This window comes from Psammomys obesus, unplaced genomic scaffold, assembly GCF_907164565.1.
Source record: "Psammomys obesus unplaced genomic scaffold, mPsaObe1.curated_primary_1811, whole genome shotgun sequence".
NCBI lineage: Eukaryota > Metazoa > Chordata > Mammalia > Rodentia > Muridae > Psammomys > Psammomys obesus.
In genome coordinates, this window is record NW_026587216.1 from 24,771,619 (window position 1) to 24,799,077 (window position 27,459).

At 40.1% G+C, this 27,459-nt stretch overlaps 1 protein-coding gene and 1 pseudogene across 1 annotated transcript in view; both read right to left on the bottom strand.

The window, feature by feature from the left end:
- Positions 1–27,459, bottom strand: part of Kcnb2 (potassium voltage-gated channel subfamily B member 2) — a 409,214-nt gene that overhangs the window by 21,504 nt on the left and 360,251 nt on the right. The window lies entirely within an intron of this gene.
- Positions 24,026–24,259, bottom strand: LOC129673516 (heat shock factor-binding protein 1-like; annotated as a pseudogene).

A 27,459-nucleotide genomic window follows, 5' to 3' on the forward strand; every position in this document is an offset into this window, starting at 1 on the left:
ACACAGCAGAATGGCCACACATGTTAACTCACAGTTTTGGTTCGGACAGCATGTACAAGAATTTCAATTTCACACCAGACCAAATCCAAGAGTGGAGAGGGGAGACGGGCACAAGACCAAGAAACTATTGGCAATTGATAGCTGTTGGGGGACAGAGTCGGTTTTCTTTAAGAGTGTAGTCCTTGGTAGATTGACCACACGCCCATGGAAAGCCATAAATCCAAGAATAAATGGCCAGTACAAATTGGACCTGATAGGTGGAAAAAAAAAAAGTCACAAAGTAGGATGTGTGGGAAAGAAAGGGTGGATCTGAAAGATGTTGGAGGGCTTGAATATAATAGAAGCACACTGTACAAAGTTCTCAAAGAACTAATAAAACATTAAAGGAGATTCCTGTCATTTTATTTACCAGTTCCATACTTCTGTTACTTTTGGGATTTGAATCTATTTAAATAGCTTACTGCATGATATTTCTAGGCTATAGGTTGGGGTGATAAATTTCCATACATCATTAGAAATGTACCTAGTAATTAGTGGCAAATATTAAATTGGTCATTACTATTGTCTTAGAACACTATCTAAATTTATAATTAAATCATTCAAGACTTACGAAAATTTGACAATATTGATATGACTTGTCTCAATTTATCTGTGTTTATTGATCACACAATAGTTACATATGATTTAAGTAGTTAATAGTAAGATATTCATATTTATTATTTAAAATGATTAGCCTAGCTAATAAATCATGTTTTGAATTCAAATATCAATTTTGCTCACATTTCTATGAGTGTGTTACTTTTCAAATAATAGAGATGAAAGGAATGTATAAACACACATATATGTATATGTGAGTATCTCCAAAAATGATTTATTTAATAATATGAGAGCACACATTTTCCAAATACTTTTCCTAAATGAAGATTTATATCTACAGCGGTTCCTGGTCATCAAGACAAAATACAACCACTAATATATTTACTATACAGATAAAAACAAACTGAATGAATGTTATAATTTCAGAATAATTTTATCTTGCAGCATCTTCAGCCTTACAGATACCCTAGACCACAGGTTAGGCATGCTTGGAAGCATGGCTAGAGGCTTTGACAGAACAATCATTTATCTGATAGCATCTTACAAATTGTTTGCAGAAAGAATGTGGAATGCCACATTTGAAGGTTTCCACCTATCACTGTTTCTGATGTCGGAGAGGAGTTCTTTCTAATAGTCTAGACACAGTTATTCTGAATGAGATAGAATTTAAAAGCTGCATCTTCCAAAGTTTTTATTCCTGATTTCCATGAATGGGCCTTATTCCCTGCCATGGTTTTCAGGCCCTCAGATCTGTGGATGTTCCTAAGAGGACACTGCTAAAAGCATGGTGAGTGGGCAGGTCTTGCCACAGACCTGGTAGAGCTGTTTCTCAGACACTGCCAAAGGTTCCAGGCAATGAGGTAAAGAAGGAAACATTTTCATTAGAATTTCTTTTGTTTGTTTGTTTGTTTTTGTTTGCTTTTTCTTTTTTGAGATGGTATTTCTCTGTGTAGCCTTGGCTCTCCTGGAACTCACTCAGTAGACCAGGCTGGCCTCGAACTCACAAAGATACACTTGCCTTTGCCTCCTGAGTGCTGAGATTAAAGGCGTGCAACACCAAACAGAAGCAACTGAATTTGCTTCTATTGATTATAAAAATAAAATGCATACACACATACAAACACATGCAGTTATATGTGCAAACAAAGGTCTTTGTCAAAGTTGATGACAGTGAAAAGTATTGCTGTCAAGAGTTGCATTTAAGGAAATTGGGGAAAGCCCTTGGTATGAGCAAAAGCCCTTTCCATGTTATTTCTTCACAAATAGATACTTTTTGTTTGTGGCCATGGCTATTATTTGCAGAACTGGCTACCGGGTGAAGCTCTGTGCTTTGGATATCCAGGCCTTCTAAATGCCATTCCAGTTTTGCATATGCCAGAAAGCTAACATTTGACACTTCTGAGCAAGCAGGGGACATGTCTAACACGTTATTTTAAGATGGCACATAAAACTGGAAACCTTTGATAACTCAGTCTCTATCATCCAGCTGAAGTAGCCCCTGCTAAGGCTGCTCTGCTCAGCCACTGTACCAAGCACATATTCAACTAACCTCTAGGATGCTGGAAGGCTTGGGCATCAGGAAAGACTGTGTCATAAGGGTTTCCTTCTTCAGGAGAAATATTGTACAGTTTTTGCATAATTGGATAAATATAATAAAAATAAAGAATGTTTATCTTGCCACATTATTTACATGCCAACGTACAACCCCTTACAAAGAATTCTGTAAGGCTTTGCCCAGGGTATTCAACCCTACGGTGCCCATTAAATATGTGTTATTCCCATCGACATTCTATGTGTTCACATGAAAAACCCAGTGAATACCACCCTTGCCCCTGAAACCTTAATTTTTATTCTAACGCAGGAAGCTGAAGAAATACAAATCTGAGCTTTCTGTATAAATGCAAACATCAGCAAAATAATAATCGAAGCTCCTCACAGCAACATCCTCATTCCATTTTCTCATTGTGTAACAGTGTTTGCTTGTTAGAATTAAGCAGACCACAGAACAAAGCCAGGCACATGGTGACTTCGTACTTAGATGAAACACACAACTTCTGTGCTGCTTGAGAGTTCTCATCCTAATGATACGGTGGGGAGACTGTCAGGTACCAAAGATTTGGCAGATAAACAAAGAACACCCAAATCCGCATGCAAAACAGGCTGAAAGGAACTACTAATTTGCTCTCTATAAAGCCATGAATAGGTAGTTTGAAGATGAGAACATAATTATCCAATTGCATCTCGGCATCCCAGACCTGCCAGTGAAACATCTATTTTGTTATTATTTAGTCTGCTTTTTCTTGTTCTGTTTAGCTCTTCCCTTCCCTCCCCTCCACTCTCTTTTCTTCTTCCCTCCTCTGTCCTCTCTTTCCTTTCCTCTCCATTCTCTGTGGGGCCAAGTCCTGAGTCCCCTTTGGAACTGTTCATAGCTCTTCAAACAGCATGTTTGATGCTACCCCCATTCTGCTACTTCCTTTTTTCACTGAAGTATGTTTCCCCCAGCAATCTCTGCCTACAATTTCTGTTCCACCAACATGATGCCACCATGATAGTGGATTAAGTCTTGATCCAGTGAATATATTCTTGTCAGTAAAATTTTAAATAAAGACATTTGTGATTAGCATAACACATTAAATTATAACATAAAACATTTACCTATGAGGCCAAATTGTAAGCTTGATATTACCAGAGAAGTGGCTTAGTACAACAAACCATTATTTTAAAAATTTTATCACTTAAATAAATGGTACAAATTAGTCTTTCTTTCTTTCTTTCTTTCTTTCTTTCTTTCTTTCTTTCTTTCTTTCTTTATCTCTCTCTTTCATCTTCCTATTTCAACCTCATTGGGAAAGTAAAAATTCTGTTTGAACAGAAACCAAAACAATTGTTTTTTGTCTTTTTTGTTTGTTTTGTTTTTTTTCAAATGATAAACAATGATAAAATAAGAGCATTTAAAATAGAGTCAATTTACTGACTAGGTGTCAAGCTTTTAACTCTAAAAATTGTTCTTTTAAACTAAATGACCATCTGTGCATTTGAGGACAGCGAAAATCAACTCCCTCTCACTTACATCAGCTCATTTGCTGTGCTTTTTTCTGTGAGTATTACAATAAGGGTGATATCTCACATATTAATGACTGCTTTTAGTCCACTGATTATAGTATTTATTCTCTCTCATTCCACGGAGGATATATTTGGTATTAAATTTAACCTTTTGATTTCCTGGTTTTACTTAGCCATAGATGAGTTTACTTTTTAATTTATTTTTTGTTTGATTACTCATACGCTAAACAATTAATGACTTTTTAACTTTAGTAACCAAAGGACGTGTTTTCTTCTCATATTAATAATTTATTGTGCCTTAAGCCTGACAACTTTTTCTAAATAACAATCTTATACTTAACAAGCCTTATATAAAATCATATAAAATTGACTTGGAATCAACCCACAATATAAACCAATTATTATTTCTTTGCACAAACTCTGGAGTTGCTAAGATCTCATAGATTCTCTCCATAGATCTCATGAATTTCCATATAGTTTTGGTTCTACATTGGTCTCTTCTGTGATATGTTCACATACATAACTGCCAGTCTCTCTAGACTTACAGAAACTTGAAAAAAGAGACTCGTGATGGTGTCCTCCAACTACCATGGATCCTTCCTGCTTAAGAAAATGATCATTAGTGTGTGTGTGTGTGTGTGTGTGTGTGTGTGTGTGTGTAGAACTCAGAGGATAACTTGGTGGAGTCTCTTCTCTCTTTCCATGTTCATGTGAGGATGGAATTCAGGTACGACCAGAAGTTTCTGGAAAGACTTGCACTTTATACTGAACTTTCTTTGAGTCTGGTTTAAATGAGTAGAACTCAATGACTGTGGCAAGGTTGGGATGTTGTAAGTCCAGAGCCTAACTACAGGTGAGATGAGAGCCGTGGCTGTAGGCTGACACAGGTTGGCAAGTACCTTTACTTACTGAGCTGTATCACTGACCTATTCCTAGTGTTTTTTTTTAAATCTCTATTAAAAATACTACCTTTATTCATTGTTTAAACCATGAAATTAAAGCATTTTTTCTTAGTTCTAATTTTTGTCTTTATCTGAGTTTATGTGTTTTTCTTCTACCTTACATCTAAATCTCTAAGTTGTAGCCAATGATTCTTTTACTTTTCTTCTTTTCATTAAAAATATGTTTCTTCCAGGATGGGGATTGCTCATTTTAGCCAGAGTCCTGACAGGCAAGGAGGATGGACATCAGAAGAAGAAGAAAACAGGAAACAAGTTAGGAGCCTCCCACAGAGGGCCCCTGAAAGGCTCTGTCCTGCAGACTGTCAAAGCAGATGCTGAGCCTTATGGCCAACTGTTGGGCAGAGTGCATGGAATCTTATGAAAGAAGTGGAAAATAGTAAGATCTGGAGAAGACAGGAGCTCCACAAGGAGAGCAACAGAACCAAAGATTCTGAGCACAGGGGTCTTTCCTGAGACTCATACTCCAACCAAGGACCATGCATGAAGATAACCTAGAACCCCTGCACAGATGTAGCCCATGGCAGTTCAGTGCCCAAGTGGGTTCCATAGTAATGGGAACAGGGACTGCCTCTGACATGAACTAATTGGCCTACTCTTTGATCACCTCCCCCTGAGGGGGGAGCAGCCTTACCAGGCCACAGAAGATGACAATGCAGCCATTCCTGATGAGATCTGATAGACTAAGATTAGAAGGAAGGAGAAGAGGACCTCCCCATTCCCCGACTTGGGGAGGGTCATGTGTGGAGAAGGGGGACGGAAGGTGAGATTGGGAGGGGAGGAGGGAGGGGTTTATGGGGGGGATACAAAGTGAATAAAGTGTAATTAATAAAATTAAAATAAATATTAAAATATATTTCTTCATATGAGTTAGTCTAATCATGGTTTCTCCTCCTCCAACTCTTCTGAGATTCCTCTCCTCTTCCCTCCCATCAGAATCCACACCTTTTTCATCTCTTGTTAGAAAATAAACAGGCACCTAAAGAAAAAGAATATGATAAATGCATTGAAATAAAACAGGATAAAACACAAACAAAGAATCTGGAATACGATAAAACAAACTGGAGCCAAAGAAAAAGCATAGGATACACATGCAGACACAGAAACATCCGAGTTCCTAAACCCAGGAATCAACAGATATAGAACTGGACTGTTTTAACTAACAGAGTTAAAACAACAAAAATGATATCGCTATCTCTGCCTAAAATTTTTGCCTCTCTTAAACTTCATTGTCTTCCATCCTACTATGGTATGAGTGTTTGCATTCCTCAAGAATTCTCCTTTGTTGGGGCAAGATGTGAATATGAGCAAAGTACCTGATATATATGTAATATATATATATATATATATATATATATAATATATTCATGAAAATGTAATAATGAACTCCAATTATGAACATATCCTAATAATTTAAAAGAAAAATGTTAATGCTCAAATTTTGATACTCAGAGTGATGATATTTGGAGGTAGGGCTTTTGGAAGGAGTAGCTCTTTATTGAACAGGATCTGTCTCTTAGGAGACTCAAGAGACTTCATGTAAGGATCAGAGAAAAGGTATCTGTAGGCCAAGAAATGAGCCTGCACCAGACCCAAGCTGCTCATGTCTTGTTCTTTGCAGCCTTCATAACTGTGAGAAATATATTTCCATTGTTTATAAGCTACCTGGTGTGCAATACTTTGTTTTAGCAACCTGAACAAACCAGGGCATAACCTTTTCTCCACCTCACCTTTCTGAATATTTCATAAACGTCAAAACTCAGCAAAGTACAGTTTGTGGAGCACGATCCTACCAGCTGAGATGGGAAAGGAGAAAATTCAAGTGATTATACATTCGTGAAAATTTGGGTGGAGGGTGTCATCTATGGAGAATCAAAGTAGCACCTCAGCTTTCTAGAGAGATGGCAACCACTTGCTGGTTGATACTAACTGATAGGCTCTATCCCAGGGACTTCTAGACTGGATGGGAAGCTCCTGTCTGGAGCCATCGTCATGTTCACAGCGATGAACGTTTGGGCTCCTAGATTCTTAGATGTGAGAGCTTGTGGTGCTTTGCCTCAGCTGTCCTTACAATGCAAGAATTCATTCAATGCTGTTTCCTTAAAATGGCAGAACTGAGGGCTTACAGGGACCTTGTACGCAGCCGTCTGGGAATGTGGAGACCCTACGCTTGAGTTAGAAAATGAATAGTTGGCTGTGCCTGATGTGTTCCAAATGTGACTTCCTGTGGGAAAGATTCTGCATCTTGGCATTATGTGGAATCCAGACAACATTAAAAAAAAAATTAATGAGAATCTTTGCCTCTGGAAGCAAATTGATTGATCAATGACACAAGGCTTGTTCTCACCAGTAGGTGTCACTGTTCCATCACACTCTGCCGCAAACCCACCCAAGTTTCTCCTGGACCTTCGTGTGTTACATAAAAAGCATCTTTTCTTTAGAAATCCTATACTTTGGGAAGATATAACCGACTTCTCCTTTTTATTTATACTCACATCAACTCTGAATTTGGCCTTGTTTCACATCACTGGTTGCTGAAAATGTTGGAGGGTGTTTTCAAGATAAACTTCCATTTCATTTCATTCTTTGGTACTTAAATTAGCCCAGTTGCTAAGCTTTATTTCTGTTAGATAAAATGTTGCATTTCCGAGAAAAACAGCAATATACAGTGTAGGTATACAGCCTGTTCAGAATTCCAGAATCTTTCTCCTAAATAGTTCTTTCCTCTCTGATTAAATGAAGCTGTGGGTTAAGCGATGCAGATATTCATCTCAAGTCTGAGTATGTTATTAGTCTGCAGTCTTGAGCTCCAGACTTCTGTGTCCATATTCTGCCTCTGCCTTTCATTCTGGTTGGTCGTCTTTGAGTGGCACACTGAACCTGTCAGTTTCCTCTTTACAGAACGGTAATGATAACAGCGCTCTTTCTCTGTGATAAAGCTGTAGAGATTAAACATCCTATGATTTAAGGTACTCAGAACACCTCGTGGTGTATATGGGTTACGAATGCTATACATTGTTTGTACATATAGGACATACCCCCTTCCTGTTACCCCACTTTTTGACATAGCTGGACTAAGGCAATGGTTGCTCTAACAGTCAGGTGCGTGGCTCCTTTACAACTCGTTTCACTCATAAAGGCTATAAGTATGGAGTAAAAAAACTGCCTCACGGAGTTTGCCCCAGACTTTGTTCACTTGGCCTGTGTAATTTCATAAGGGGAGAGGCAGATGCCTGAACTCCTAAGGAGGTTTTCTACACAGCACAACTCAATAAACTCCTTCTACATGACATTGGGTTATAGACATTAGTTGTTACAAACTTAACTTCAGGAATGAGGAAAGTAAAAGTCTGAGTTAAGCCATGAAAAATAAAAGACTCATAAGAGGATATTAGACATATAATATGGGATAAACATACTAAAATCTGTACACCTAAGGAAGCTAATTAGGAAGGAGGACTCTGGCTGAGATGCTCAATCCCCATTCAGAAAGGCACAGAGGATGGACATCAGAGGAGGGAAAAAACAGGGAACAGGACAGCAGCCTACCACAGAGGGCCTCTGAAAGGCTCTACCCTGCAGGGTATCGAGGCAGATGTTGAGACTCATAGCCAAACTTTGGGCAAAGTGCAGGGAAGCTTATGAAAGAAGTGGGAGATAGTAAGACCTGGAAAGGACAAGAGCTCCACAAGGACAGCAACAGATCCAAAAAGTCTGGGCACAGGGAACTTTTCTGAAACTGATACTCTAGCCAAGGACCACTCATGGAGATGGCCTGGAACCCCTGCACAGAGTTAGTCAATGGCAGTTCAGTGTCCAAGTGGCCTCCATAGTAATGAGGACAGGGACTATCTCTGACATGAACTGATTGGCTTGTTCTTTGATCACTTCCCACTGAGGGGGGAGCAGCCTTACCAGGCCACAGAAGAAGAACAATGCAGTCACTCCTGATGAGACCTGATAGACTAGGATCAGAGGGAAGGGAAGGAAGACCTCCCCTATCAATGGACTGGGATAGAGACTCAGGTGGGGAAGAGGGAGGGTGGGATTGGGAGGGGTGGAGGAGGAAGGTACAGGGGGGATACAAAGTGAATAAACTGTAATTAATAAAAATAATTTTAAAAAGAATATGTAAAATAGTCACACAATGAAAATACAAAAATATAACATAACTAACAATAGAAGACACAATACCGGTCTCTTGTCTTGACCCACTCCTGCACACAGGTGCACACTCTCCTCCACTAACATGTACACAAGGCACCTTTACTTAAACACGTGAGGGGTGGGCGGAGGGGAGAGACTTCCATTCTGGAACTTGGGCCGGACTAGAATGTGTAAAGTGGCTCGGGCACGCTTTCTACTAGCGTCTCACCTGTTCTGTACCCTGTGTGCTAGGAGTATAGATGTGTGCCTTCAATCTAGGCTTTGTTTTATCAAATAATGAGTTTATTTTAATGTAATGCTTAGAAAATCAAATATAAACTCGGAGGTAACTATACATAGACTTGTTCACCTGGATAACTATCCGTGAAATCGGGTTTACTCAGCTTCCAGAGTCCTCCCCCCTCCCCCTTTGCTTTGTGGAGGTCCTTTGGTCAGTGTGCCAGCATAAAGACTAACCATGAAGGTGCACACAATGCTTTGCCACATGCCCCAGGAGTTATACTTATTTCCAGATAAGCCCGATTGAGATATAAAATAATTAAAATTAGGGAATTAGTAGAGACAGGTACACATACATTAGCTCATGCCAATCTCTTAAATGTTCTTTCAGGTCAGTGTCATTTTTACTTTCAGCCAACAGACAAGGAAGCAAAAGACAAATGATTCAGGACCACACCCAATTCTTTGTTAACCAACATACGATATTCTCTCTGCCCCGTGCCAGTTAATAACCACTGTTAGCACCAGTATACAAAGTGGGAAACTGAGACACAGAGAGATAAACTGGTACTTGAACTCTGCCGGTCTGATTCTACAGGTAGCTCCATTAAACAAGGAATTGGCTTAGTGATGCTCCCATTCAAGCTTATACTAGGGAATCACATAATTCGAGCCAGCCCAGAGCAGGTGCTCAGGGCTTAGCTGGTAGAAGGACAGTCCTGACTGGCGGAAGAGCACTCAGTTTGAGAAGTGGACGTATTCTCTGACCTATACAACATGCCATGCCATGTCGCTTCTTTCCACACAAGGCAAGCAAACAAATGTGAATCAAATCTCTTGGTACTTCAGTTTCTTAATCTGTTCAATGTCGTTTTCAAATGAAAAGTTTGAATATGTGAGAGAGAGAGAAAAGAGAGAGGGAGGGAGAGAGAAAGGGAGAGAGAGAGATTGGTTGGACTAAGCTTGTTAGTCTGAGGGTAAATAAATGTCCTAACACAGATGAAGTAAATGTTCACCCAAGGACAAGTGCCAATTTCAAATCTGTCAGTGCTCCTTGTAAATGAGAAAGAGGCAAGGCTGGTCTCAAATCTTCAAAAGTCATTGAGAAGACTCTGGAGTAGGGCCTAGAGATGTAGCCTGTCATCAGAATTCTGCTCCAGAGAGACCTTTTAATACTTCAGAAGGAAAATAAATTCTTCAAGTGAATACACATGCAATGCAGAAAATTGGTACTGACGCTATAGTGAGTTTAATTCCTTTTCAAAATATCCTTGAGAGAAGAGTAAACACATTCTGCTTGGACGTTGTATTCAGGAAGTCTCCTCTATAGGAAATGGCTTTAGAATTGTTATTTTCCCTCTCCTTTGCCAGAGCCTGACAATGCATGATAAAAAGTTAGAATAGGGGCATCCAAAGCCAGGCCCTGAAGGTCTTTTAATCACATGCTGAAGCACAGCACAGAGGCAAAATCTCATTACTCATTACTACCATATGCTTTCGCTTGTTCTTATGCTCTTGACCTGGGTTATTTTTAATAGTATCTTCGCATATTAACTAGCAATCTGTATTTGGTAACTTCTTTTCTCCTACCCATCTATAAAAACTCTTGTCTGGAGTCCCTGATCCTGACTTAACCCTGAATGCAATGACTCTTTATAGTCCTTTCTCAGGGTCTTGGTAGAAGTTTCTTCTATCTAACACGTCCTCCTGATGTTGTCCACTTCCTTCAATGCCAACCTGAAATTTCCTGCTCTTCATTTCTTTCTTGCCACCAGCCACAAGCTTATTCTTTGCTCCAGTGCATGCTACTCACTGTTAGTGCTCATTTTATGTTTCCACTGTCATTTCTTGCAGTGGTTCTGCCATCATCAGCTGTACACAGATGGTTCTCAAAATCTACATTTCCAGGAGAGTTGCTACCGCTATAAGGAGTGAGTTACTGAGCCATTGTGCTTCTCAACATTATTTCACCCAATATCTTATGAAATAGGCAACACCATCTTTCTATCACTTGTAATGCTCTCTTTTGTCCACGACTCTTTGTGCATTGTGCTTCTCAACATTATTTCACCCAATATCTTATGAAATAGGCAACGCCATCTTTCTATCACTTGTAATGCTCTCTTTTGTCCATGACTCTGTGCATGTGGGTCCTGTACCTGGTGATGCTCTTTCTCCTTCTCATACCACTTGCAAGCCCCTGATTTGCAATGAGATCACATGTGCTCTGGTCTCACAGGTCACCTGAGACCAGGTTGGGCACAGCTCCCATGTAAGTTCTCTTTGTTTCACCCATCAGGTTTCTTGCTGTATCGTACTGCCCTAGCCCACCTGTGGCTGTGTTTAGTTAATCCGTTTCTAAGCTTTGTAACGACAGCGGCCATATCCACCACATAATTTTTTTTCAGTCCTTCTATCCAGTGTCTGTGGCATGTGACCAGTGTTTGACAAATATTGGTGGCTATCTGACTAAAACCTAAAGTTTTAACCTTGTTGAGACAATTTAAAAAATAACCAGAAAAAAATAGCACCCCCTCCATACCTGCTTATACTGTCACAGATATGAAGTCCTTTAGATCAGCCCCTGGGTTTAGGATAGTTTTGTTGGTGGGTCAACTGGGTCAGTATTGCAAGATATTTGATCCCATTGTGAATCCCAACACTATAAGCTGTAAAAACCAGTTTCTAGTTTTGGTATGGCTCAGTCTCTGAGCTTTCTGTTTACTGTAAACAAGTATTTGTGGTATGGCTCAAGCAGAGCACACATCTTTAGTCCAAGAGCTTTCTGTAAACAGGATTAAATGAGTTAACCCTAGGTCAAGAAATGGAGCAAGCAACCAGATTGACAGTGAACATGAGAAAAAAAAAACCTGTAGAGAGTGAGAGGAAGTCCAGAGGATGGATAGAAAGATGCACAGGAAGTAGAAAGGAGGGACATTGAGTTGAAGAGTATTTAAGACAGTGTGGAGAAGTAGGAAGAGCTTTTTCCTTCTGGGATGTAGGCTGAGTAGAAAGATCAGCTGGGTGCTTTTTTTTTCCCTCTCTGAGGTAGTAGGCTTTTACCACAGCATCTATCTATTGAGTCTTCATTGGTAAAATCGAATGATTGGAATTTTCTTCTTCTTAATTTATTTACTTTGATTTATTATAATTTATTCACTTTGTATCCCAGCTGTAGCCCCCTCCTTAGTCCTCTCCCACCCTCCCTCATCTCCTCCTATTCCCCTCTCCCAGTTCACTGATAGGGGAGGTCCTCCTCCCCTTCCATCTGACCCTAGCCTATCAGGTGTCATCAGGACTGGCTGCACTGTCTTCCTCTGTGATCTGGTAAGGCTGCTCCCTACTCAGGGATACAGAAATTGTGGTACATTTACACAAATGAGTACTACTCAGAAATTAAAAACAAGGAAATCATGAAATTTTCAGGCAAATGATGGGAACTAGAAAATATCATCCTGAGTGAAGTACCCCAGAAGCATATTTTCTTCTTTTAAAACAACAGGTCAGAGAAATGGAAGCGTCCTTTAAAGGGTATTCCTTTTAACCCCTGTTGATCCTCTAAGAAGCAGCAGGGATGTATGTATGGTTCTATGACACAGAACTCAATTCTGCTCTTTTCCAGCTGCGGCATTTCTCTAAACCTCACCATTTATGACTTGGGCCACTGCAAAAACTTCCTTCTCTTTTTGTCTCTGCCTCTTCCTTCCCAAAGCCTCTCTCTGTCCTTCAGCCTCCATTAGTCTCCTAAGTTTCTAACCCATTGTGGTTTTGACATTTCATAGCTTCTTGTTTACAAGATATGTGGAAATGCTTCTGAAAGGGCTGTTTATAATTCTGCCCAATCTTACTCTTCTAGCCTCACCTGCCTTCTAAGACTAGTCACACTTGTTTTGCTGGAGCACACTATGGGCTCGTGGTTGCTCCACCCATCCATCAATCCATTCTTCATTCACTAGACAATCCACCAATTAACAGAGTGGTACTGAGTGACAGACATTGAAATAAATTACTGAACAAATTCAGACATGGTTTTTGTTCTCATTTTCTGGAGAACAGCATGAATCAAATAATCAATAAGTGATTTTACCTGCCATTAAAATCAGATCTGTGAGGGAAAGACTAAAGCTCAGTGCAACAAGCATGGCTGCCATGTGTCAGGGATGCTTCTCTGAAAATATGATGTTTGAGGTAAAAGAAACAAAAGGATTAAATAGAAGAGGAAAAAGGAATTCACTGTTTAAGGTAGCCCCTCCGTAAATACTTGCTGGATGAATCAAAAGCACCCAGGGAAATACTTAGGAAAAGAAAAGGTTAGTGTGGAGTTTTTCTTAAAGGAGGCCTAACTCAGCTTTGCACACAGCCCAAGCCAAAGGCTCTGTGTTTCCAAGATGCTCTAGACAAGACAAATATTCTTTGTCTAAGTGCAGGATGACAGGTCCTATAGACAGGTGTCCTAGCAAGCTGGGAAGAGGACTGACTATCTCAACTCAAATAAGAGGGGACAAATGAATTGAAACTCACATTAAGAACTGATTGTGTGTATATATATATATATATATATATATATATATATATATATATATATATGAGGTTTATTAGGTGGATATGGAGAGAGAGAGAGAAGGGAGAGCAGGACATGATGGGGGGAGAAAAAGAGAGAAAGGGAAAGAGAGAAGGGGGAAGAGAGGGGGTGCCCTGATAGAGAGGAAGGACCAAGAGAGATGTAGCCCATGGCAGTTCAGTGTCCAAGTGGGTTCCATAGTAATGGGAACAGGGACTGCCTCTGACATGAACTGATTGGCCTGCTCTTTGATCACCTCCCCCTGAGGGGGGATCAGCCTTACCAGGAAGACAATACAGCCACTCCTGATGAGACCTAACAGACTAGGATCAGAAGGATGAAAAAGAAATCCTCCCCTACCAGTGGACTTGGGGAGGGGAGTGTGTGGAGAAGGGAGAGGAAGAGAGGTATTGGGAGGGAAGGAGGGAGGGAACTAGAGGGGGGATACAAAGTAAATAAAGTGTAATTAAAAATAAAATTAAATTAAAAAAGGAACTGATTGTCTAAGGCTTTAAACTTTATTATATAGTGTTAGGTTAAACATTGACAATGCCACCTAGGCTACAGACACCAGGAAGGCCATCCTCAGGCTCTTCTAAATCTAAATTGCTATTACAGCAACACTAAGATGGAAGTTGTGATATGTGCACAGCCTTCAGATGGCATCGTCTGAATCAGGAGGCTTTCACACATAGCTCTGATTTTTATTTCTATTTTTTGAAAGAGTGGAAGAATTCAAGCATGTCTCAATGTGCATCTCGGTCAAGTTCTAGGCTGCATGTTGGCTCTAGGCAATGGTGCTAGGCAGCGTCTGTTCAGTGGGGCAGTGACCACACCTTGGATTGACTTTATCACCTCACTCCACATTTTCTCCTATGCAACGTACAGCTTTAAAAGATGTACTTTTAAATTGTTTTTGAAGACTGTACTTTGGTTTTATTTATCAAGGATACTTCATGGTTGGTTAATTCTTTGTAAATAAAAAGAACAAGGAACACATACTTATCAGCAAGCAACTATTTTTTACTTCTAAGCAAACAAACAATGATTTACTTGTCTGCTATGAATGGCAACATTCTTATAATGGCACTGATCGCACCATATCTCTGGGTAGAACATAGAAGATATATCCTTGTAATTACAGAGTTTCCGTCATAATTGCCCCATGCATTCTTCAAGGACAGGTAATACGAGGTCACAATGGGTAGCTCTGGTGGCAGAAATGAAACAGAACTTAACATTCATTAGAAAGCAATCAAATGAAGAGGCTGTCAGGAACCTTATACTTTAGAAAGTGACAACACTGTGAGTCACTCCTTACAATGCAATTCTCTGCTTTGGCTCCACCTCATTAATTTGCAAACTAACTTCTACTCTAAGAGAGGAAATGATTTCTTCACCAAACCACCCAAGCAGCTTTCTTTCATGGTATAGTTTAAATTCTACCAAGTATCTTTGAAACTATTAACTATTTTGGTTGTAAAAAAAAAATTGGAAACAATCCTTTTTCTAAGTTATACTTATTCTTGTTTAATTAGACCTCCCTCATCTTAGGAGGGATGATGATCTGAACGTCTTGGAAATGTTTCTGAAACCAACTAGGATCATAAGCTCAAAGGGGAAATAAAAGTAGAAACATGGTAAAATGATAGAAGGCTGTAGGGATTAAGACATCAGAAATGACTTTAGTGTGTGTGTGTGTGTGTGTGTGTGTGTGTGTGTGTGTGTGTGTGTAGAATGAACAAAGAAAACCTGCTGAGTCTTTGCTTTATTTTTGTGTTCTATCCATCCCCTTCCATGATGCAAACACTGATATGCTCACATGCAGGATGTACATGGAAGCTCCAAGGCCACATGACAACCCACCTGAAGGGTAAGGGCAAGAGAGCGAGTTAAATAGTGATTTGCCTCAGTTGCAGTGGAGAAAAGTTTTGCTCAGTGGGGACTCCAATGGGATTGGCCTGTGAGTAACTATGCTCCCATGTCTCCTGATCTTTACTCCAGATAACTCATGTTAATTCCTGGTGTTCTGGAAGCCCATAATAAGCTCACTATGCCGCATGAATTCTTAGTAGGGTCTGATCACCAGCCTCCCAACCCTTTTGGTGGGTCCAGGGTTAAATTTGGGCTTTTGGATTAGATTCAATATTTGTGGAATGATGCTCTTTTTGATAGAAGCAGGCCTACTTCACATAGGCAAGCAGGTGAGATGTTCTTTCTAAAGCGGACCCCCAAAGCATTGTCAGCACTTATACCCACAGCTGATTTGAAATCAGCACCTGGGTTGGGGTGAAGCTCAGTAGTAGGGCTTGCTGAGGAATTGTGAAGATCTGAGTTTGATTCTCATACTATAAACAAAACAAAACAATACACAACGCAGGGCTGGCTGTCTTGATGTACCTCTGTTTTTGTTTTGTTGAAACTGTTCTTCCTTATGAAAAATCTCCATGTCCTTAAGTTCACCTAACTTTCTACTTCTGTAATTTTAGCACCCATAAACTTACAAAGGTTCTGAGAAGTTTGAGGTTGCTGCTGATGTTCTTGTTTAAAATCTTTACAGTTCAACTGTTTTTCTTTAGGTTCCAATGGAATGGCCAACATGGAATAGAGAACAGTGTGAGGCTGTGCATGGTGGGCTTTCTAGGTAGCAAGTATGGCAGAAGAGAGTGGAGAAGGGCAGGGGGGAACCTTGAGAAAGCTGTTCCTATGGCTTACGTATACATTTTATCAGTCTGCAGTGAGCTTTAAACATATTCAATTATTTTGACTTTTAGAAGTCAAGCTTAGCCTCTAAAAGATTTTGAGAAACTTTAAAATACTTTAGTTCTTAGGCCATTTAAACAAACCATTCCATAGATAGTCATCTGAAACCCAATGAAAGTGAGGTCAGTATTTGCCAGGTGTTTTCATGGATAAAGGAGGATAAAGGTGGCTTCCTCAGATCTTGTTGACGAGTTCAGAGACAGCTATTACCCATCTACCTGGCTTGGTTACTTTTCTCATGCTGTAATAAGACATCATGACCAAGGCAACTTATAGTAGAGGGAGTTGATTCTTACATTTTTCAGAGGGTTACAGTCCATGACCATCATGGTAGGAAGCATAGCAGAAGGAAGGCAGTAACTGAGAGCTTACGCTTGATCCACAAGCACAAGGCAGAGAGAAACACTGGGAAAGGCAAGAGTTTTTGACATCCCAAAGCCCACTCCAAGTGACACACCTTTGAAACAAAGCTTCCAATCCTTTCCAAATAGTCACACCAACTGGGGAGCAAGTATTCAAACATATGAACCTATAAGGAGCATTCTCATTTTAATTATCACATCACCTGCTAATTCATCAGTCCACTCACACATTCATCTATCCACCCATACATCTATATGTCCGTCCATCCATCCATCCATCATCTATCCATCCATCCATCCATCCATCCATATACCCACACATCTACCTGCCTGTTATCTACCCATCTAGTGTGAAAGGTATAAGAAGTACAGCAGTGAATGAGACTTTTTTTTGTTATCTAGAGGCTACATTTGGAAAAAAGTTAAGTAAAAAATTGAATTATACTATGAAGTCATGAATTTTCCAATATAAGTTTACATATAGTGCTAAATAGTATTGGTGAGGACTCCTTTAAATTTTTTTTTAAAGTACCAAAGATGTGTAGAGGTAGCCAGCTAATCTAATTTAGTTTGAACCTGTGTTCTTTCCTCTGGTCTGGTTTCAAAATGTCTAAGACCATTTCAGGGGGTAAAAGAAAAATGAAGTGAAACTGATCTTGTATAGAGTTTGCTACTTTGGATAACTGAATTTCAAAGAATCGAAAACTATCTGTGTACACTTAAAAATAGTACAGTATAGGTCTTAGTAATCCTAACCTGTAAACATATCAACTTATGAAAATGATTGGTGACATAGCCATCTTATGTATACAAAGCAAGTCATTTAGATAAAAGAGAATAATGGAAAAATGTTGGTTAAAAGTTAAAAATGAGAAATAGAACTATTTTATTTATGTGGTTCTCCTCAAAGTCCTTTTATAAATAACCCAGTGTTCTTTTTTAGCAGATGTGATTCATCTGTGAGTTAGTCTGTTTCTGGATTGTAGTTATTTGTTTATATTTCTACATGATTTTATCTGTCTTATTAGCATATAGTCTCACCAAATAAAGTTATGCCTGTCCATCTAAGTACACTATAAAATTAAATCTTTGTTAAATAAAATTATACCTCTATTGAGTAAAAAACAAACACATTTCTTTTCTTTTCAAAACCTAGGATAACCAAAGAGAAAACCTTTTTTTGTTATTTGTCTGACCAAGGTTCTGGATGCTTGGCTTTTTAGAATTATAGCTTTCATGGGGAAGATCATCCTCTCAATGTTTCATTAACTCTTTGGGAATTTCATACATACATACAGGGTGTATTGATCATATTTGCCTCTCCTACCTCCTTAATTCCTCCAAGATCCATGTCCCTTCCTAACCCCTTCTCAATTTTGTGTTCTCTCTCTCTCTCTTTTATTTAATAATACACAAATACCAATTTGTGATGCTCATATATTCCTGGGTGTGGGACCATCTACTAAAAATAGTCAACCTACCCAACCTACTAGAGGCCACACCTGCAAGAAAGATAAATACAGACAAGGAGGAAGAGGGTAAAATAATCGCAAAGATGTCTGAAAAAGTCAAAAGGAACCATAATGTTAACCATTTAACTAAGATTATCTATAATACATGTAAGTCTCTATAAAAGTTAAAAAAAAAAAACACTTTTCTCATCTGGGTTGACCATGTTCCCTCAAAGAGCCAAAGACCACCCAATAAAAACCCCAACATCAGGCATGAAAAGCCCCCTTTTGGGTTATTGGTCAGAGCTGTTCAGGAGACTCCGCAACTGTTACAGACTGTTGCTGTTTGCCCTTGGTTCTACCCAGACGTGGGAGGTAAGTCCCTGTTGCTGAAGGTGCCCTGTGCTTCAGACACAGGGCCTAGAGAACTCTGAGCTGGAATTGACCAGAGCGACCAGATGACTAGCTTTAACGGTATCAGAAGGCACATGCAAGCTCCCAAAGGAGGGAAACAACCAGCATCCCATGTAGCAATGACACCTATGGAGTGCAAGTAACTTTAAAGTAACCAAGAGTTTCAGTGTTTGCCTGCAGAGCTCCAAGGCTGGCCGAAGCCTTGAGCTTGGTGATCCTGTTTGCTTAATCTGCTAGGGAGTGGGTACTATAAGTGTGTGACACTGTGCTCAGTTTTGAAAACAATTTTAAACAAATCATTTTAGAGTAGATAGACGAATATAACCAGAATTTCCTGCATCCCTTCGAAGTCATGGTCTTTAGTTGGGGAGAGGAAGGAAGCAGTGCTGAGGGCAGGGAGGCAGTAGAGGGCAATGGGTGGTGAAGATGAACCAAGGACACAATGCAGAAAAATGTCATGGGTTACCAAGATGGCTCAGTGCATAAAGGCACCTGCTGCCAAGCAAGTCAACATCTGGTGGAAGGAGAGAACCGACTTTCACAAGTTGTGCCCCATCCTAGACAAAAAATAAACAAAAAGTAAACAAAAAGCTTTTAGAAAGTCATCACTTTGTACAATAAATATGCATTATTATTAATAATTTCATAATTGGGGAGGGAGGGTGGGACTGGGAGGGGAGGAGGGAGAGGCTGATGGGGGGATACAAAGGGAATAAAGTGTAATTAATAAAATTAAATTAAATTAAAAAAGAAAAAAATTCCATAATTACAGAAACCTGAATTTTAGTTAGAAGCGAATGAGGAAGTTACCAAAACAACCCACCTCTGACTATTTTACTCACAGTCAGGTTTGTTCTACTACGTATCTGTCACAGATGGGTACAAAATGAGACATGGGGGCAGGGCCATTACATTTCTTCACTAGCCAGCAATCACAGAGCAAATCACAGAGCACTGAATGTTCAAAGCGTATCCAACTAGTATCCAGGAGCCATATCAGAGGGATTGGATTGGATATGATTTGCCCTCAAAGACCACCGTTACAGCTGAACCCTTCACGCTGCTGGCGGGTCCTGTCTCATTTGGTGCTTAGTTTCCTCTGCAGTTCTTCTGAAAAGTGTCTCTCTCCCCGCAACACACCCACCCGCACCAGCCTCCTTTTACATATACTTAGGGCTGTTTTCTATTGGCAGAAAAACCCAGCACCCGGGTTGGATCCTATCAAGTCCTTGTCCTGCTCCTCAGACATTACTCTATACCACTTGACTTTGATTGCTGATGTGTATTTAACAAAACATAGCACTGGTGGAAGGGAATTGGGCAAAAGTGGGTATACCATGACTCAGAAAATCTATTTCTAGAAACTTACCTTAAAGATAAAATGGCCAGATACAAAACACTCCCATAAGCAGGGATTAATTCTAACATTATATTTAAAATTTTTTAATTTATTAAAATTTATTCACTTTGTATCCAAGCTGTAGCCCCTTCCTTTAGCCCTCCCAATTCCACCCTCCCTCCCTCTTTTCCTCCCCTGCCACTTCCCCAGTCCACTGATAAGGGAGGTCCTCTCCCGCTTCCATCTGACCCTAGCCTATCAGGTCTCATCAGGACTGGCTTCATTGTCTTCCTCTGTGGCCAGGTAAGGCTGCACCCCCCTGAGGGAGAGGTGATCAAAGAGCCAGCCACTGAGTTCATGTCAGAGACAGTCCCTGTTCCCATTACTACGGAACCCACTTGGACACTGAGCTGACATGGGCTACATCTGTGCAGGGGTTCTAGGTTATTGCCATGCCTGGTCCTTGGTTGGAGTATCAGTCTCAGAAAAGACCCCTGTGCCCAAATTTTTTGTTCTGTTGCTCTCCTTGTGGAGCTCCAGTCCCCTCCCCTGTCTTTCATAAGATTCCCTGCACTCTGCCCAAAGTTTGGCTATGAGTCTCAGCATCCGCTTTAATTTCCTGCCGGATAGAGTCTTTCAGAGGCCCTGTGGGCAGGCTCCTGTCTTGTTCCTTGTTTTAACCCTCTTCTGATGTCTATCCTATTTGCCTTTCAGAATGAGGATTGGGCATCTTACCCAGGGTCCTCCTTCTTGCTTAGCTTCCTTAGGTGTACAGATTTTACTATGATTATCCTATATTATATGTCTAATATCCACCAATATCCAGAATATATATAAAGAACCCAAGCAGTTAAAAAGCAACAAGTCAAGTAATCCAATTAAAAGAAGGAGAGGAGGACCTCCCCTATCAGTGGACTTGGGGAGTGGCATGCATGCAGAAAGGGGAGGGAGGGTGGGATCAGCAGGGGAGGAGGGAGGGGCTCATGGGGGGATACAAAATGAATAAAGTGTAATTAATAAAAAAAATAAAAGATTTAAAAAAAAAGTGGGGTACAGAGCTAAACAGAGAATTATAAATAGAGGAATATCGAATGGCAGAGAAACACTTAAAGAAATGCTCAACATCCTTAGTCATCAGGGAAATGCAAATCAAAACGACCTTGAGATTTCACCTTACACTCAGCAGAATGGCTAAGATAAAAAACTCAAGTGACAACACATGCTGGAGAGGATATGGACTTGTACAACAAACTTGTACAACCACTTTTGAAATCAATCTCATGCTTTCTCAGACAATTAGTAATAGTGCTACCTCAAGATCTAACTATACCACTCCTAGGCATATATCTAAAATATGTTCAAGTATACAACAAGGACATTTGCTCAACCATGTTCATAGCAGCTTTATTCATAATAGCCAGGATCTGGAAACAACCCAGATGTCCCTCAGTTGAGGAATGGATACAGAAACTGTGGTACATTTACACAATGGAATACTACTCAGCAATTAAAAACAAGGAAATCATGAAATTTGCAGGCAAATGGTCAGAGCTAGAAAAGATCATCCTGAGTGAGGTGTCCCAGGAGCAGAAAGACACACATGATATCTACTCACTTTATAAGTGGTTATCTAACACTCTTTTAAAGCTGAAAACAAGAGCACTGTCCACAAATGCCATCAATTCTAGCACCTTCATGATAAAGCCCTAAACAGGTAAAAGAAAGAGATGAAGACCCCTATAGGATGGAGGGTTGTTTGGTATTGATTAGATAGATGACAATAACAATGTATAGAAGAATGCTATACTATACCAATAAAAGGTGATAAAGATGCGAAGTTATAAACATTTGCTTTAGTTACAAAAAGAGAAACAATGCTAGGCTCTGAAACTGAGATACTAGAGGTTTTCCCAGGCTTGGTCTCTGTCTTTTTTATAACTCTGATACTGTTTCTTGCTGTCATTTAATAAAATGTGTCCAATACAGTGGTTGCTTTTGGGCATCTGCTATCCTTTTCACTGCACCTCTTGTGTTAGTCTATATGTCCTTTATGCTAGATTCTGACCTGCTGTGCTTCCTGTGTCCTCCATGGTCTTGAGACTTGGTTGTAGTGTTTCCACAGCAGTGGAGTACAGAAGGCCCACATGATGGCTACTAAAACAAGTATGGAGAAAGCACCCACCCTTCAGTCAGGTGAACCAGGTTCAAAAGGAGATAAAGGAAGTGGCAGACTTCTGTAACGGAAGTGTCTAGAAAAGCTTGTCAAAAGCCAAGTTCGCTGCAACATAGGGGAAAAATACCTTCAGAATTCCACCGGATCAGCCCAGTGCTAGGTCCACAGCTAATATTCAAAAGTAGTTACTCTTTGTGGACTTTGAAGTTTTTAAGGTTGGCTGCAAAGCAATGCTCATGAGCTCAAGAAGAAACAATCTATTCCAAACATTTCTTGGAAGCTCGGCAAAACTGGAAAGGAACAGGAATGGACAGGGGAAGTTCTGGCTTGCCTTGGTAAGAGCTTTGTGTGTCTTTCGGTAGCCTTGGTAGTCTAAATGTTAAAGCATTTTAAACAAGTACTGTGGTTTCCATAATGTGGACCACTGCTGGTTCTGCCAGACAAGCTTTCTTTTCTTTTTTTATTCAACTTTTAATTATTCATGTTTTTTTTTTTAATTGTATTAAATCACTGTGGGGACAATGACATAGATTGCCTTACAGGTCATCAAAAGTGGCCTCGAGGCTAAGCCTCTGACACTGGAATTCCGAATGTAAAGATTTTATGATCTATCTTCTTTAATCAATAATAGAATTCACCGTGCAAGAATTTAGACAAGAAACAGGTCGAGTAAAACAGTGTTTCTTCCCTCCAGTCAATGGGCATGTCTCAACCATGTGACTGGCGCTGGATTCATGGGTCTTTTGGTCTCTTCCCTTTCAGTCAGTAGCTCAAAGGGAGGATAGGGTCACCGGGTTCTGACATCCCTAAGATGAGCACTGCAGGCCCCACCAACGCTACTAGAATCTCATCAAAACTCTGATAGACACTTTAGCAAAAACAATTATTACTATCATTATTATTTTCAGATTTCAATTTTCTTTTTAAATTATTATTATCATTTATTACAATTTATTCAGTCTGTATCCCAGCTGTGGTCCCCTCCCTCTTCTCCTCCCAAACTCACCCTCCGTCTCTCCCTCTTCTCCCTCTATGCCCTTCCTCTAGTTCTCTAGTCCTGGTCTTCTTCCCCTACCATCTGATCCTAGTCTATCAGGTCTCATCAGGACTGGCTGCATTGTCTTCTTCTGTGGACTGGCAAGGCTGCACTCCCCTCAGGGGGAGGTGATCACAGAGCCTGCCACTGAGTTCATGCCATAGAAAGTCCTTGCTCCCCTTACTAGGCACCCCACTTGGAGACTGAGTCTATGGGCTACATATGAACAGGGGTTTTAGGTCCTCTCCATGCATGGTCCTTGGTTGGGATACCATTCTCTTCAGGGCCCCTAGGGATCAGTTTTTATGGCTCCATTGGTCTCCTTTTGGAGCTCTTTTCCCTCCCATGTCCCTCCCCCTTCTTTCCTAAGATTCCCTGCACTCTGCCCAAAGTTTGGCATGGAAGTAGAGGCACAAACAATTATTAAATGTACTCGGCCACTTGTATTCGATACTCTAGTGCCGGCTCAACAGTCACTTTGTCCTGACAATGAAAGAACCTTAACCGTACATGTCTCACTGCATGGCTTCTGCCAAGGAGAGGAGCTACCAGTCGCTGAAGTAAAAAGTACTCTTCCACTTTATCAACCAGCAATTACCACGAAAGAACAGTGGTGAAAGGACCTGAGAAAAATTACTAAAACGTCTGACAACTTTATGAAGAAACCTCCAAAGTTTTAGTGTTTAATATAAAGATTACTGACCAAGATGTGACGATACCAAGGTTGAGAAACTAGGGGATGGGGGTGGATGGTAGGGAGAAGACCTACAGATTACGCAGGCTGTGATAACAATGTGAGCTAAATAATCCTGTTGACATACACTAGTTAGTTACACAAAGCGACTTGGTTTTCTCTGGGCTTGGGAAAACGACGTTCTGGATTCAGTGTGAATTAGCGATAGCTGGTGCTCTCCCTCCACCTCAACTCTTCTGCGCAGTGGCCATCTTCTTTTCATCTTCCAGTACTTCCGCTCCAGCCTGGGTCATGAGGTCAGCCATGTTTTTCTCCAGATGGTCAATGCAACTGCTCATGCCATCGATCCTTCTGATGATCTAGTCCGACGTTATCTGAAATGTGTCTTGCATATCTGGCTGTAAGAAGGTCTCCACCGCAAAGGTGATGTCCTGCATGGTCTTGGAGTCCATCTCAGCCATCTCCCCTGTGCCCAGCTTGGCGGTGATGTCTCAGAACTGTCACCTACACGTGGGTTTCTTGGCACAGACGCTGGAAACATGTTTTCAGCTGATAGACAGGGTCTGGGAGACATCTCAGCCATCATGAGGTGATTTAGTGCTTTCTAAATATGTTAGTGTTTGCCCGACATTCAAATCCTCATGAATTCCACAAAAATTAATTCCTGTTTAATAAGACAAACTTTGAAGTATAAAATGAAAGACAGATAAACTAGCTCCCAGGATCCAAGGTCGCTTTCGGAAAGTTCCTTAGTGAATCTAGCACCATTAGAGGTGATGGCTTTGAGGCAAACATGCTGGATCACTGTCCAGTAAGCCTTTGTCTTTCAAATGGGTCTGTGACCGTCCCATATAATGCCCCCCATTTCTGGGAACAGTGCATGCCCAAAAATTGTGAACGAAGAGCAAGTATCATTGTGAGAAGTTTTCTTCCTAATAGCATCTTACATTGATCACTCACATTTAGAACTAACTTAAAACAGCTACTTTTCAAGGTCGAAAGCAAGACAACCCAAGGGAAGGGAGTGCTGGAGAGAGCAACTGTGAATTAATGAATCTGGGTCAGGTACAAAACCAGTGAATCATTAGGACTAAATCCTCAGTTTCAGGGTTTTGCATGGCTGTGTTACTGTGTTCACAATGTTCATTTTAAATCGATTTTACGTAAGATAATTAACTTCATCTGTGGTTACATATGCAAAACACACAGAAGAGATCAGGACATGTCAAGTATTTTGGAAGTGGCAAAAGTTGGTTTTCTAAGTGTGATGTTCAGTTGTCTACCATCATGCTAAACTGGGTAAGTTAAGATTTAGAAATTTTACTTAACACTCCCCCGATGCCTGCATGCAAATTTTATGGTCCTGGACATCGGTTCTAGCACTGATGCAGGTTAAGCAAGTGCTCTATCCTGGCTCTACATCCTCAGTCCTAATTATTGGTTAGGACAGAGATAATCAAATTGGATCATTATTTTTTTTCTTGATTTTATATTATTGTCTGTTACCCATATAATGAAATTCAACCAAAATATCAACTGACAATTTCACCCTATATCTAAGGAATCACATAAAATTAATAAGAGATGATTTATATTATCATATAGGTGTAAGTGTAGAATAAAACCAAAACAACTTCTTTGGTTGTTATGAAGTAATGCAAAACTTCGGTCTGGAATTGTCTAGAAGATGGGGTGTCCATTTATATCACACAGATATATGTGCTTATAGTACAACAACAGCTGGTATTTCCTATGAAGCTCTTCTAGCTTTTTAGTAGTCCAGAACAAAATACAACCAAACAAAAGCAATTAAAAATGCTGAAAAAGGGTAAGCAAATATTGACAACAAAAAGAAAAGGAATATTTTGGCCTTGATTCTTTATCAGGCTGAAATTTTGAGGTTTTCTGACTGACATTCTTTTTCTATTTCTATTGCCAAAGCCTAGATGTAGGAGAACCTTCAATTAGGATGAATTATGAACATTAGTCATGGTAAAGAAACACAATGAGAAGGAACATCTACTTTTCAAACGTGGTGCACCCTTTTGAAATATTTTCTGGGTCCCTGAAGTTAGCGTATTTGAACCAACAATTTAGTGTTCAATCATCTGATATTTAATGCTGACAAATTACACATACTAGGATGATCTTCAAAATTTACATACATATGCAATGGCACAATGTGTAAATACAGAAGTTTCACAGGTATGAACATTCATACATAAAAATAAGTCTGCAGGCAAAATCAAAGTTTAGGGCTTGGTAATAATTATTCTAATTGACTGTTCAACATTTCTGATGTAATTCAAATATTTCCATCATTAATCATTTATCGTGAAATACTGTACTGTTGGCATTGTGAAAGATACTGAGTTCATAGTTGGATGGGAATGAAGGTGAAGAACACACATTGCATTTGTCCAAAGAGTAGAGAAAATTCAGTGACAAACACTGAACTCAAAATAATTACTGGTGTGATGAGTGCAGGTGCCAGTACCCTCCCTTAACTGGCTTTCACAACAAACAGGGTAGTGTTGACTTTGTGGAAGAGATATTGGATGAAATGTGCCATCAGAATGGAGCTTATTAAATATCAATAGCCACTTAAGAAGATATCCTATGCTAACTTTCTCCTCTAAAACATTTAGTAGAGTAAAACTCTGCCAGGGCACAGAATGAGCATCAACATAGCTCCTTGCAAAGATCCATGGAGATTTACAGAAATTCACTTAAGAAGTTTGAAGAAAATGTGAGTGCAAGGATATTTTGTCCTTCAGATTTTATGAGCTATGAATGACAGCTTGAATGGTTATGAAATATCGACCCTTAAAATTAGGAGCAAAATATATCCTTAATCAACATCTATATTCATTAGCCCAGATATTTTTAAACTTACACAGGAATCAATCAAAAATATCCCTGTATCCTGTACTAATTTAGGCAGACTGCTGGCTATGGTTCCAAAGATGTGCAGATATTTGTGTTGTCTTTTGTTCTGCAGAAGGATGTCTATCAGAGGGTTTATGCCATTCTGTGAGACCCAGAGCCTGTGACTCTGTGTTCATCTCTCTTGTATTGGTATGCCACAATGTGGAAGCTTTATCTATTGCATTAGTTTTTAGTTGCTTCCTTAATAAATTACTACCAGCGTACTGAACAACACACACACACACACACACACACACACACACACACTTGTTATATAATAGTTCTACAGCTTGACGGTTCTTGACCCAGTGTTTTATGGACTAAAATCATCAAGGTGTGTTGCCGGTGCTGTATCCTTTCAGGGAGGCTTTAGAACACAGTCCACCTCCTTGCCCTTTCTCCTTTCCTGTGTCTTGGGTGTCTCTTTCCATTTTTTAAAGCTACCAGCATTGATGTATGCATGCCTGTCGCCCAGCAACTCTCTTCCGACTCTTCCCCTCTGAAAGGAAACTTGTGATTTCAGGGTACCTGTCTAGGGTAGTTTTATGTCAGCTTGACACCATACAGTCATCTGAAAGAAGAGAATTTTAAATGAGAAAATCTTCCATAAGATCTGGCTCTAGAGCATTCTCTTAGTGATTGACTGGGCGGGGCCCAGCCTGTGGTGTGTGGTGCTATCTCTGGCTGGTGGTCCTGGGCTCTATAAGAAAACAGGCAGAGAGAACCATAGAGA